Here is an 11,583-nt window from a genome sequence, read left to right as displayed (position 1 = left end):
AAGCAGGATGGCACCATTGAAGCTCTAAAAAACTATAGGGAGAAAAATACTTTATCTAAAAAACTAATTAAAGCTGCCAAAAAGGAAACAGAGAAGCACATTGCTAAGGAGAGTAAAACTAATCCCAAACTGTTCTTCAACTATATCAATAGTAAAAGAATAAAAACTGAAAATGTAGGCCCCTTAAAAAATAGTGAGGAAAGAATGGTTGTAGATGACGAGGAAAAAGCTAACATATTAAACACCTTCTTCTCCACGGTATTCACGGTGGAAAATGAAATGCTAGGTGAAATCCCAAGAAACAATGAAAACCCTATATTAAGGGTCACCAATCTAACCCAAGAAGAGGTGGGAAACCGGCTAAATAAGATTAAAATAGATAAATCTCCGGGTCCGGATGGCATACACCCACGAGTACTAAGGGAACTAAGTAATGTAATAGATAAACCATTATTTCTTATTTTTAGGGACCCTATAGCGACAGGATCTGTTCCGCAGGACTGGCGCATAGCAAATGTGGTGCCAATATTCAAAAAGGGCTCTAAAAGTGAACCTGGAAATTATAGGCCAGTAAGTCTAACCTCTATTGTTGGTAAAATATTTGAAGGGTTTCTGAGGGATGTTATTCTGGATTATCTCAATGAGAATAACTGTTTAACTCCATATCAGCATGGGTTTATGAGAAATCGCTCCTGTCAAACCAATCTAATCAGTTTTTATGAAGAGGTAAGCTATAGACTGGACCACGGTGAGTCATTGGACGTGGTATATCTCAATTTTTCCAAAGCGTTTGATACCGTGCCGCACAAGAGGTTGGTACACAAAATGAGAATGCTTGGTCTGGGGAAAAATGTGTGTAAATGGGTTAGTAACTGGCTTAGTGATAGAAAGCAGAGGGTGGTTATAAATGGTATAGTCTCTAACTGGGTCGCTGTGACCAGTGGGGTACCGCAGGGGTCAGTATTGGGACCTGTTCTCTTCAACATATTCATTAATGATCTGGTAGAAGGTTTACACAGTAAAATATCGATATTTGCAGATGATACAAAACTATGTAAAGCAGTTAATACAAGAGAAGATAGTATTCTGCTACAGATGGATCTGGATAAGTTGGAAACTTGGGCTGAAAGGTGGCAGATGAGGTTTAACAATGATAAATGTAAGGTTATACACATGGGAAGAAGGAATCAATATCACCATTACACACTGAATGGGAAACCACTGGGTAAATCTGACAGGGAGAAGGACTTGGGGATCCTAGTTAATGATAAACTTACCTGGAGCAGCCAGTGCCAGGCAGCAGCTGCCAAGGCAAACAGGATCATGGGGTGCATTAAAAGAGGTCTGGATACACATGATGAGAGCATTATACTGCCTCTGTACAAATCCCTAGTTAGACCGCACATGGAGTACTGTGTCCAGTTTTGGGCACCGGTGCTCAGGAAGGATATAATGGAACTAGAGAGAGTACAAAGGAGGGCAACAAAATTAATAAAGGGGATGGGAGAACTACAATACCCAGATAGATTAGCGAAATTAGGATTATTTAGTCTAGAAAAAAGACGACTGAGGGGCGATCTAATAACCATGTATAAGTATATAAGGGGACAATACAAATATCTCGCTGAGGATCTATTTATACCAAGGAAGGTGACGGGCACAAGGGGGCATTCTTTGCGTCTGGAGGAGAGAAGGTTTTTCCACCAACATAGAAGAGGATTCTTTACTGTTAGGGCAGTGAGAATCTGGAATTGCTTGCCTGAGGAGGTGGTGATGGCGAACTCAGTCGAGGGGTTCAAGAGAGGCCTGGATGTCTTCCTGGAGCAGAACAATATTGTATCATACAATTATTAGGTTCTGTAGAAGGACGTAGATCTGGGGATTTATTATGATGGAATATAGGCTGAACTGGATGGACAAATGTCTTTTTTCGGCCTTACTAACTATGTTACTATGTTACTATGTATGTTACATTATTAAATGTAAAGTGGGCACTTATTGTTATAGGGGAACTCAGGTTACTGTGGCTATCAAAGGGGCACACAGGGCATTACTTTCTAGGGGCAAAATATGGGCACTGTTTTCTAGGGCACTTGCACCTGGCATTACTATATTATAGAGAGTTGCTTTAGAATTTAGAGGGCACAGAGAACCACACAGCAGGTGCAATAATAGGGACACATATGGCAGCAGCAGCTCAGTATTGGGATATCAGGTGCAGTAATAGGGACACATACGGCAGCAGGGGATCAGTATCGGGGTATCAGGTGCAGTAATATCGTCACATAGGGCAGCAACGGCTCAGTATTGGGGTATCAGGGGCAGTAATAGGGACACATACGGCAGCGGCTCAGTATTGGGGTATCTGGGGCAGTAATAGGGACACATACAGCAGCGGCTCAGTATTGGGGTATCAGGGGCAGTAATAGGGACACATACGGCAGCAGCGGCTCAGTATTGGGGTATCAGGTGCAGTAATAGGGACACATACGGCAGCAGCGGCTCAGTATTGGTTATCAGGGGCAGTAATAGGGACACATACGGCAGCAGCGGCTCAGTATTGGGGTATCAGGGGCAGTAATAGGGACACATGCGGCAGCAGCGGCTCAGTATTGGGGTACCAGGGGTAGTAATAGAGACACATACAGCAGCAGCGGCTCAGTATTGGGGTATCAGGTGCAGTAATAGGGACACATACGGCAGCAGCGCCTCAGTATTGGGGTATCAGGTGCAGTAATAGGGACATATATGGCAGCAGCATCTCAGTATTGGGGTATCAGGTGCAGTAATAGAGACACATACGGCAGCAGTGGCTCAGTATTGGGGTATCAGGGGCAGTAATAGGGACACATATGGCAACAGCGTCTCAGTATTGGGGTATCAGGTGCAGTAATAGAGAAACATACAGCAGCAGCGGCTCAGTATTGGGGTATCAGGTGCAGTAATAGGGACACATACGGCAGCAGTGGTTCAGTATTGGGGTATCAGGTGCAGTAATAGGGACATATATGGCAGCAGCATCTCAGTATTGGGGTATCAGGTGCAGTAATAGGGACACATACGGCAGCAGCGGCTCAGTATTGGGGTATCAGGTTGAGTAATAGTGACACATACGGCAGCAGTGGCTCAGTATTGGGGTATCAGGTTGAGTAATAGTGACACATACGGCAGCAGTGGCTCAGTATTGGGGTATCAGGGGCAGTAATAGGGACACATACGGCAGCGGCTCAGTATTGGGGCATCAGGGGCAGTAATAGGGACACATACGGCAGCAGCGTCTCAGTATTGGGGTATCAGGTGCAGTAATAGAGACACATGCGGTAGCAGCGTCTCAGTATTGGGGTATCATCAGGATGAGGAGTTTGTGCAGGTTGGGAATAGATGGTGATGGGGCTGAAATATGAGAAGTGAAATGTGTCTTTGTTGTAATCTCTGCAGACAGGTTGTAGCTGGAAGAAGTTGTCATGTCAGTCTGGGCCAGATAGAAAAGACGGGAAAATGAACAATTCCATCAGAAAGGACCTCAGCGGTAAGACATTATCTGTAATTGTGCTGTGATCTATGTTCTGTAGGACTGGTATCTACCACTGACCATATGGCGGTAATGTCCATATTGGTCTTTATATAGAGATTAACTTCAGTAACAGCGCGGTCATCTGCTAAGATTCTCCTCCACTACTAGGGCGCGTCACAGAGTGTTTTGCCCCCCCTGAACCAAAACCCTAGCTACGCCTCTGCTCACAACATAAAAAATCCACAGTAGGATGTAGGCATACTACTGTCTAAATCCATAGGATGCCTTATATGTGGATGTAGGCATACTACTAATGTTTAAATCCATAGCATGCCTTATATGTTACAAAAATCAGAAGATTATATTTGTTGCACAAGCCTATAACCAGAAGGAAGGTTTGCTTCTTTCCTTCATGTGTAGGAAGTTGTGCTCCTAGTGGATATTTGGATGCAATACTCGAGATACTGAGTTAAGAAGACATTGCTCACACTATTGTCCACACTTTCTTTCTGATCTAATACTGTAAATACCTGGAGTAGCAAGGTAAGAAGAGGTTGTTCACACTGCTGTCCCTCCTGGAGAAAGCAGGAATGCTAAGGTAAGAAGAATGACAATATGTGATGACGGTGGGTGTGGAGCCACTGCGACACTGACCGGACTTACCCTGGAGGGCTCCTTCCCTGTTCCTAATGCTAGGGGCGCCCAAGCTATCCCTGCTTCCCGAAATACTTTTGATGGTGAAGATGCTGGGGCCACGTACCTTCCTGAACGCCTGAATAAGTCCTATATCTGTCTCCCTCCCACACCCAGGGAAGTGGGGAGTTATAGTGTATGTATATACACTACCGTTCAAAAGTTTAGGGTCACCCAGACAATTTTGTGTTTTCCATGAAAACTCAGACTTTTATTAATCAAGTGAGTTGCCAGATGAATTTAAAATCTAGTCCAGACATTGACAAGGTTCTAAAAAAATTTTTTTATATGAAATAATAATTTTCTCCTTCAAACTTTGCTTTCGTTACAGCATTGCAGACCTTTGGCATTTTAGCAGTTAATTTGCTGAGGTAATCTGGAGAAATTTCCCGCCATGCTTCGAGAAGCCCCTCCCACAAGTTGGTTTGGCTTGATGGGCACTTTTGCGTACCATACGGTCAAGCTACTCCCACAACAGCTCAATGGGGTTGAGATCTGGTGACTGCGCTGGCCACTCCATTACAGATAGAATACCAGCTGCCTGCTTCTTCCCTAAAGAGTTCTTGCATAATTTGGAGGTGTGCTTTGGGTCATTGTCCTGTTGTAGGATGAAATTGGCTCCAATCAAGCGCTATCCACAGAGTATGGCATGGCGTTGCAAAATGAAGTGATAGCCTTCCTTATTCAATTTCCCTTATTCCTTGTACAAATCTCCCACTTTACCAGCACTAAAGCAACCCCAGACCATCACATTACCTCTACCATGCTTCACAGCTGGCTTCAGACACTCTTCCAGCATCTTTTCAGTTCTGCGTCTCACAAATGCTCTTCTGTGTGATCCAAACACCTCAAACTTGGTTTCGTCTGTCCATAACACTTTTTTCCAATCTTCCTCTGTCCAAAGTCTGTGTTCTTTTGCCGAACCTAATCTTTTCCTTTCATTAGTCAGTCTCAGATATGGCTTTTTCTTTGCCACTCTGCCCTGAAGGCCAGCATCCCAGAGTCGCCTCTTCACTGTAGACGTTGACACTGGCATTTTGCGTGTACTATTTAATGAAGCTGCCAGTTGAGGACCTGTGAGGCGTCAATTTCTCAAACTACAGACTAGTAGTACTATGTACTTGTCTTGTTGCTCAGTTGTGCAGCGGGGCCTCGTGCTTCATTCTACTCTGGTTAGAGCCTGTTTATGCTCTCCTCTGAAGGAAGTAGTACACATCATTGTAAGAAATCTTCAGTTTCTTGGCAATTTCTTGCATGGAATAGCCTTCATTTCTAAGAACAAAAATAGACTGTCAAGTTTCACGTGAAAGTTCTTTTTTTTCTGGCCATTTTGAGAGTTTAATGGAACCAACATATGTAATGCTCCAGATTCTCAACTAGCTTAAAGAAATGTCAGGTTTATAGGTTCTCTAACCAGCCAAATTGTTTTCAGCTGTGCTAACATACTTGCACAAGGGTTTTCAAGGGTATTCTAGCCATCCATTAGCCTCCTTATGCAATTAGCAACCACAAAGTACCATAAGATCACTGGAGTGATGGTTGTTGGAAATGGGCATCTATACACCTATGAAGATATTGTATTACAAACCAGAAGTCTGCAGCTAGAATAATCATTTACCACATTAACCCCTTCATGACCCAGCCTATTTTGACCTTAATGACCTGGCCATTTTTTGCAATTCTGACCAGTGTCCCTTTATGAGGTAATAACTCAAGAACGCTTCAACGGATCCTAGCAATTTTAAAACTTTTTTGTGACATATTGAGCTTCATGTTAGTGATAAATTTAGGTCAATAATTTTTGCGTCAATTTGTGAAAAAAAAAATTTGGCGAAATTTTTGAAAATTTTGCAATTGTCAAATTTCAAATTTTTATTCTGTTAAACCAGAGAGCTTTGTGACACAAAATAGTTAATAAATAACATTTCCCACATGTCTACTTTACATCAGCATAATTTTGTAAACAAAATTTTTTTTTGTTGCTAGGAAGTTATAAGGGTTAAAATTTGACCAGCGATTTCTCATTTTTACAACATTTACAAAACCATTTTTTTAGGGACCACCTCACATTTGAAGTCACTTTAAGGGGTCTATATGGCTGAAAATTCCAAAAAGTGACACCATTTTAAAAATTACACCCCTCAAGGTGTTCAAAACCACATTCAAGAAGTTTATTAACCCTTCAGGTGCTTCACAGCAGCAGAAGCAACATGGAAGGAAAAAATTAACATTTAACTTTTTAGTCACAAAAATGAACTTTTAGCAACAATTTTTTTATTTTCCCATGGGTAAAAGGATAAACCGGACCCCGAAAGTTGTTGTACAATTTGTCCTGAGTACGCCGATACCCCATATGTGGGGGGAGGGATCACTGTTTGGGTGCACAACAGGGCTCGGAAGGGAAGGAGCGCCATTTTACTATTTGAATGAAAAATTGGCTCCAATCTTTAGCAGACACCATGTCGCGTGTGGAGAGCCCCTGTGTGCCTAAACATTGGAGCTCCCCGACAAGTGACCCCTTTTTGGAAACTAGACCCCCCAAGGAACTTATCTAGATGCATAGTGAGCACTTTCAAGCCCCAGGTGCTTCACAAATTGATCCGTAAAAATGAAAAAGTACTTTTCTTTCACAAAAAAATTCTTTTAGCCTCAATTTTTTTGTTTTCACATGGGTAACAGGATAAAATGGATCCTAAAATTTGTTGGGCAATTTCTCCTGAGCACACCGATACCTCATATGTGGGGGTAAACCACTGTTTGGGCACACGGCAAGGCCCCGAAGGGAAGGAGCGCCAATTGACTTTTTGAATGAAAAATTAGCTCCAATTGTTAGCGGACACCATGTCGTGTTTGGAGAGCCTCTGTGTGCCTAAACATTGGAGATCCCCCATAAGTGACCACATTTTGGAAACTAGACCCCCCAAGGAACTTATATAGATGCATAGTGAGCACTTTCAACCCCCAGGTGCTTCGCAAATTGATCCGTAAAAATGAAAAAGTAATTTTTTTTCACAAGAAACTTCCTTTAGCCTCAATTTTTTCATTTTTTCATGGGCTACAGGATAAAATGGATCTTAAAATGTGTTGGGCAATTTCTCCTGAGTACACCAATACCTCACATTTGGGGGTAAACCACTGTTTGGGCACACGGCAAGGCTCGGAAGGGAAGGAGCGCCATTTGACTTTTTGAATGAAAAATTAGCTCCAATCATTAGCAGTCACCATGTCGCGTTTGGGGAGCCCCTGTGTGCCTAAACATTTGAACTCCCCCACAAGTGACACCACTTTGGAAACTAGACCCCCCAAGGAACTCATCTAGATGTGTGATGAGCACTTTGAACCCAAAAGTGCTTCACAGAAGTTTATAACGCAGAGCCATGAAAATAAAAAATAATTTTTCTTTCCTCAAAAATGATTTTTTAGCCCGCAATTTTTTATTTTTACAAGGGTAACAGGAGAAATTGGACTCCAAAAGTTTTTGTCCAGTTTATCCTGAGTATGCTAATACCCCATATTTGGGAGTAAACCACTGTTTGGGTGCATGGCAGAGCTCAGAAGGGAAGTAGTGACTTTTTGAAATGCAGACTTTGATGGAATGGTCTGTGGGTGTCATGTTACGTTTGCAGAGCCCCTGATGTGCCTAAATAGTAGAAACCCCCCACAAGTGACTGCATTTTGGAAACTAGACCCCCCAAGGAACTTATCTAGATGTGTGGTGAGCACTTTGAACCCCCAAGTGCTTCACAAAAGTTTATAACGCAGAGCCGTGAAAATAAAAAATCTTTTTTTCCTCAAAAATCATTTTTTTAGCCCGCAATTTTTTATTTTCACAAGGGTAACATAAGAAACTGAACCCCAATATTTGTTGTCCAGTTTGTCCTGAGTACGCTGATGCCCAATATGTGGGGGTAAACCACTGTTTGGGCACACGTCGGGGCTCGGAAAGGAAGTAGTGACGTTTTGAAATGCAGACTTTGATGGAATGATCTGCGGGCGTCACATTGCGTTTGCAGAGCCCCTGATGTACCTATACAGTAGAAACCCCCCACAAATGACCCCATTTTGGAAACTAGACACCCCAAGGAACTTATCTAGATTTGTGGTGAGCACTTTGAACCCCCAAGTGCTTCGCAGAATTTTATAACGCAGAGCCATGAAAATAACAAATCTTTTTTTCCCCACAAAAATAATTTTTTTGCCCCCATTTTTAAATTTTTCCAAGGGTAACAGGAGAAATTAGACTCCCAAAATTGTTGTACAATTTTTCCTGAGTACGCTTATGCCCCATATGTTTGGGTAAACCACTGTTTGGGCACACTGTTGTGAATTATGTGGCGGAGCTCCCTCCTGTGGTCACAAGTGGTACTTCGGCTGATTCTCTCTGGGAGCTTCCGTTTGTGGAGGAAACTGGTACTGCTGCTTCTGAGTTTCCTTCATCAGGTGATCTGGTGAGGTTGTTAGGTGCTTCTCTACTTAACCCCACCTAATGCTTTGATTCATGCTTCCTGTCAATGTTCCAGTGTTGGACTTGTGTTTCTCTGGATCATTCCTGTGGCCTGCTGCTCTGCATAGCTAAGTGCTTCTTTGCTATTTGTTGCTATTTTTTCTGTCCAGCTTGTCTGTTTTGCTGGAAGCTCTGGGACGCAAAGAGTGTACCTCCGTGCCGTTAGTTCTGTACGGAGGGTCTTTTTGCCCCTTTGCGTGGTTTTCTTTAGGGTTTTGTGTAGACCGCAAAGTTATCTTTCCTATCCTCGTTCTGTCTAGAATATCGGGCCTCACTTTGCTGAATCTATTTCATCCCTACGTTTGTCTTTTCATCTTACTCACAGTCATTATATGTGGGGGGCTGCCTTTTCCTTTGGGGTATTTCTCTGAGGCAAGGTAGGCTTGTTTTTTCTATCTTCAGGCTAGTTAGTTTCTCAGGCTGTGCCGAGCTGCATAGGTAGTTTTAGGCGCAATCCACGGCTGCCTCTAGTTGTGTTTGGAGAGGATCAGGGATTGCGGTCTGCAGAGTTCCCACGTCTCAGAGCTCGTTCTATTATTTTGGGTTATTGTCAGATCACTGTATGTGCTCTGACCTCCATGTCCATTGTGATACTGAATTGCCTCGCATAACAGCACACGTCGGGGCTCGGAAGGGAGGGAGCACCATTTCACTTTATAAATGCAAGATTGGCTGGAATCAATGGTGGCGCCATGTCGTGATTGGAGACCCCTGATGTGCCTAAACAATGGAAACCCCTCAATTCTATCTCCAACACTAACTCCAACACACCCCAAACTCTAATCCCAACTCTAACCATAACCGTAATCACAACCTTAATCCCAACACACCCCTAACCACAACCTGTTATGATCTGGTGGTTTAGGAGCAACATGGAACGAGCTCTGAAGGACATGGTAACTGTACTGACCGCAGTCCCTAAGCTCAACACAACAATAGAAGTAGCCGTGGAATGCTCCTAACTCTCCCTAGGCATCTCGTCACAGCCTAAGAGCTAACTAGCCCTAAAGATAGAAGCAGGAAAGCTATCTTGCCTCAGAGAAAATCCCCAAAGGATAGATTAGCCCCCCACAAATAATGACTGTGAGTGGAGAGGGAAAAGACATACACAGAATGAAACCAGGACGAGCACAGGAGGCCAGTCTAGCTAAATAGATAGGACAGGATGGAATACTGTGCGGTCAGTATAAAACACTACAAAAAATCCACGCAGAGTTTACAAAAATCTCCACACCTGACTAAAGGTGTGGAGGGTAAATCTGCTTCCCAGAGCTTCCAGCAAGACAGAATTAATTCATACTGATAAGCTGGACAAACATAGAAAGCACAGAACGGATAAGTCCACAATCTATGGACAGAAAAGAGCAAGCAAAAACTTAGCTTTGCTGAACTGGTCAGGATAACAGGGAAATCCAAAGAGATGTGAATCCAACCAGGAATCATTTACAAGTGGCACTGGCTGAAGGAAAAGCCAGGCCTAAATAGCAGAGCAGAAGAGACGATAAGTGGAGGCAGCTGAAGACAGCTAACTCCAAGGAGCAGCCATACCACTAGAAACCACAAGAGGGAGCCCAAGAGCAGAACTCACAAAAGTGCCACTTACAACCACCGGAGGGAGCCCAAGAGCGGAATTCACAACAGTATCCCCCTTGAGGAGGGGTCACCGAACCCTCACCAGAACCCCCAGGCCGATCAGGACGAGCCAAATGAAAAGCACGAACCAAATCGGTGGCATGGACATCGGAGGCAACAACCCAAGAATTATCCTCCTGGCCATAACCCTTCCACTTGACAAGATACTGAAGCCTCCGCCTCGAAAAACGAGAATCCAAAATCTTCTCAACCTCATATTCCAACTCTCCCTCAACCAACACCGGGGCAGGAGGGTCAACAGAGGGAACAACGGGCACCACATATCTCCGCAACAAAGATCTATAGAAAACATTATGAATGGCAAAAGAAACTGGAAGAGCCAAACGAAAAGACACCGGATTAATAATTTCAGAAATTTTATAAGGGCCAATAAACCGAGGCTTAAACTTAGGGGAAGAAATCTTCATAGGAACATGACGAGAAGACAACCAAACCAAATCCCCCACACGAAGCCGGGGACCAACACACCGACGGCGGTTAGCAAAACGTTGAGCCCTTTCCTGAGAGAACGTCAAATTGGCCACCACATGAGTCCAAATCTGCTCCAGCCTGTCCACCACAGAATCAACACCAGGACAATCAGAAGGCTCAACCTGCCCAGAAGAAAAACTAGGATGAAAACCAAAATTACAAAAGAAAGGTGAAACCAAAGTAGCCGAACTAGCCCGATTATTAAGGGCAAACTCGGCCAATGGCAAAAAAGACACCCAATCATCCTGATCAGCAGACACAAAGCATCTCAAATAGGTCTCCAAGGTCTGATTAGTTCGCTCAGTTTGGCCATTAGTCTGAGGATGAAACGCCGAAGAAAAAGACAAATCAATGCCCATCCAAGCACAAAAGGCCCGCCAAAATCTAGAGACAAACTGAGAACCTCTGTCAGACACAATATTCTCCGGAATGCCATGCAAACGAACCACATGCTGAAAAAATAATGGAACCAGATCTGAGGAGGAAGGCAACTTAGGCAAAGGCACCAGATGGACCATTTTAGAGAACCGGTCACAAACAACCCAGATAACAGACATCTTCTGGGAAACAGAAAGATCCGAAATAAAATCCATGGAAATATGCGTGCAGGGCCTCTCAGGGACCGGCAAAGGCAAAAGCAACCCACTAGCGCGGAAACAGCAAGGCTTGGCCCGGGCGCAAGTCCCACAGGACTGCACAAAAGCACGCACATCGCGCGACAAGGAAGGCCACCAAAAGGACCTAGCAA

This window comes from Ranitomeya imitator, chromosome 5 (assembly GCF_032444005.1).
Source record: "Ranitomeya imitator isolate aRanImi1 chromosome 5, aRanImi1.pri, whole genome shotgun sequence".
Lineage (NCBI taxonomy): Eukaryota > Metazoa > Chordata > Amphibia > Anura > Dendrobatidae > Ranitomeya > Ranitomeya imitator.
The sequence above is the reverse complement of the archived record's forward strand: the minus strand, read 5'-3'. Positions refer to the sequence as shown.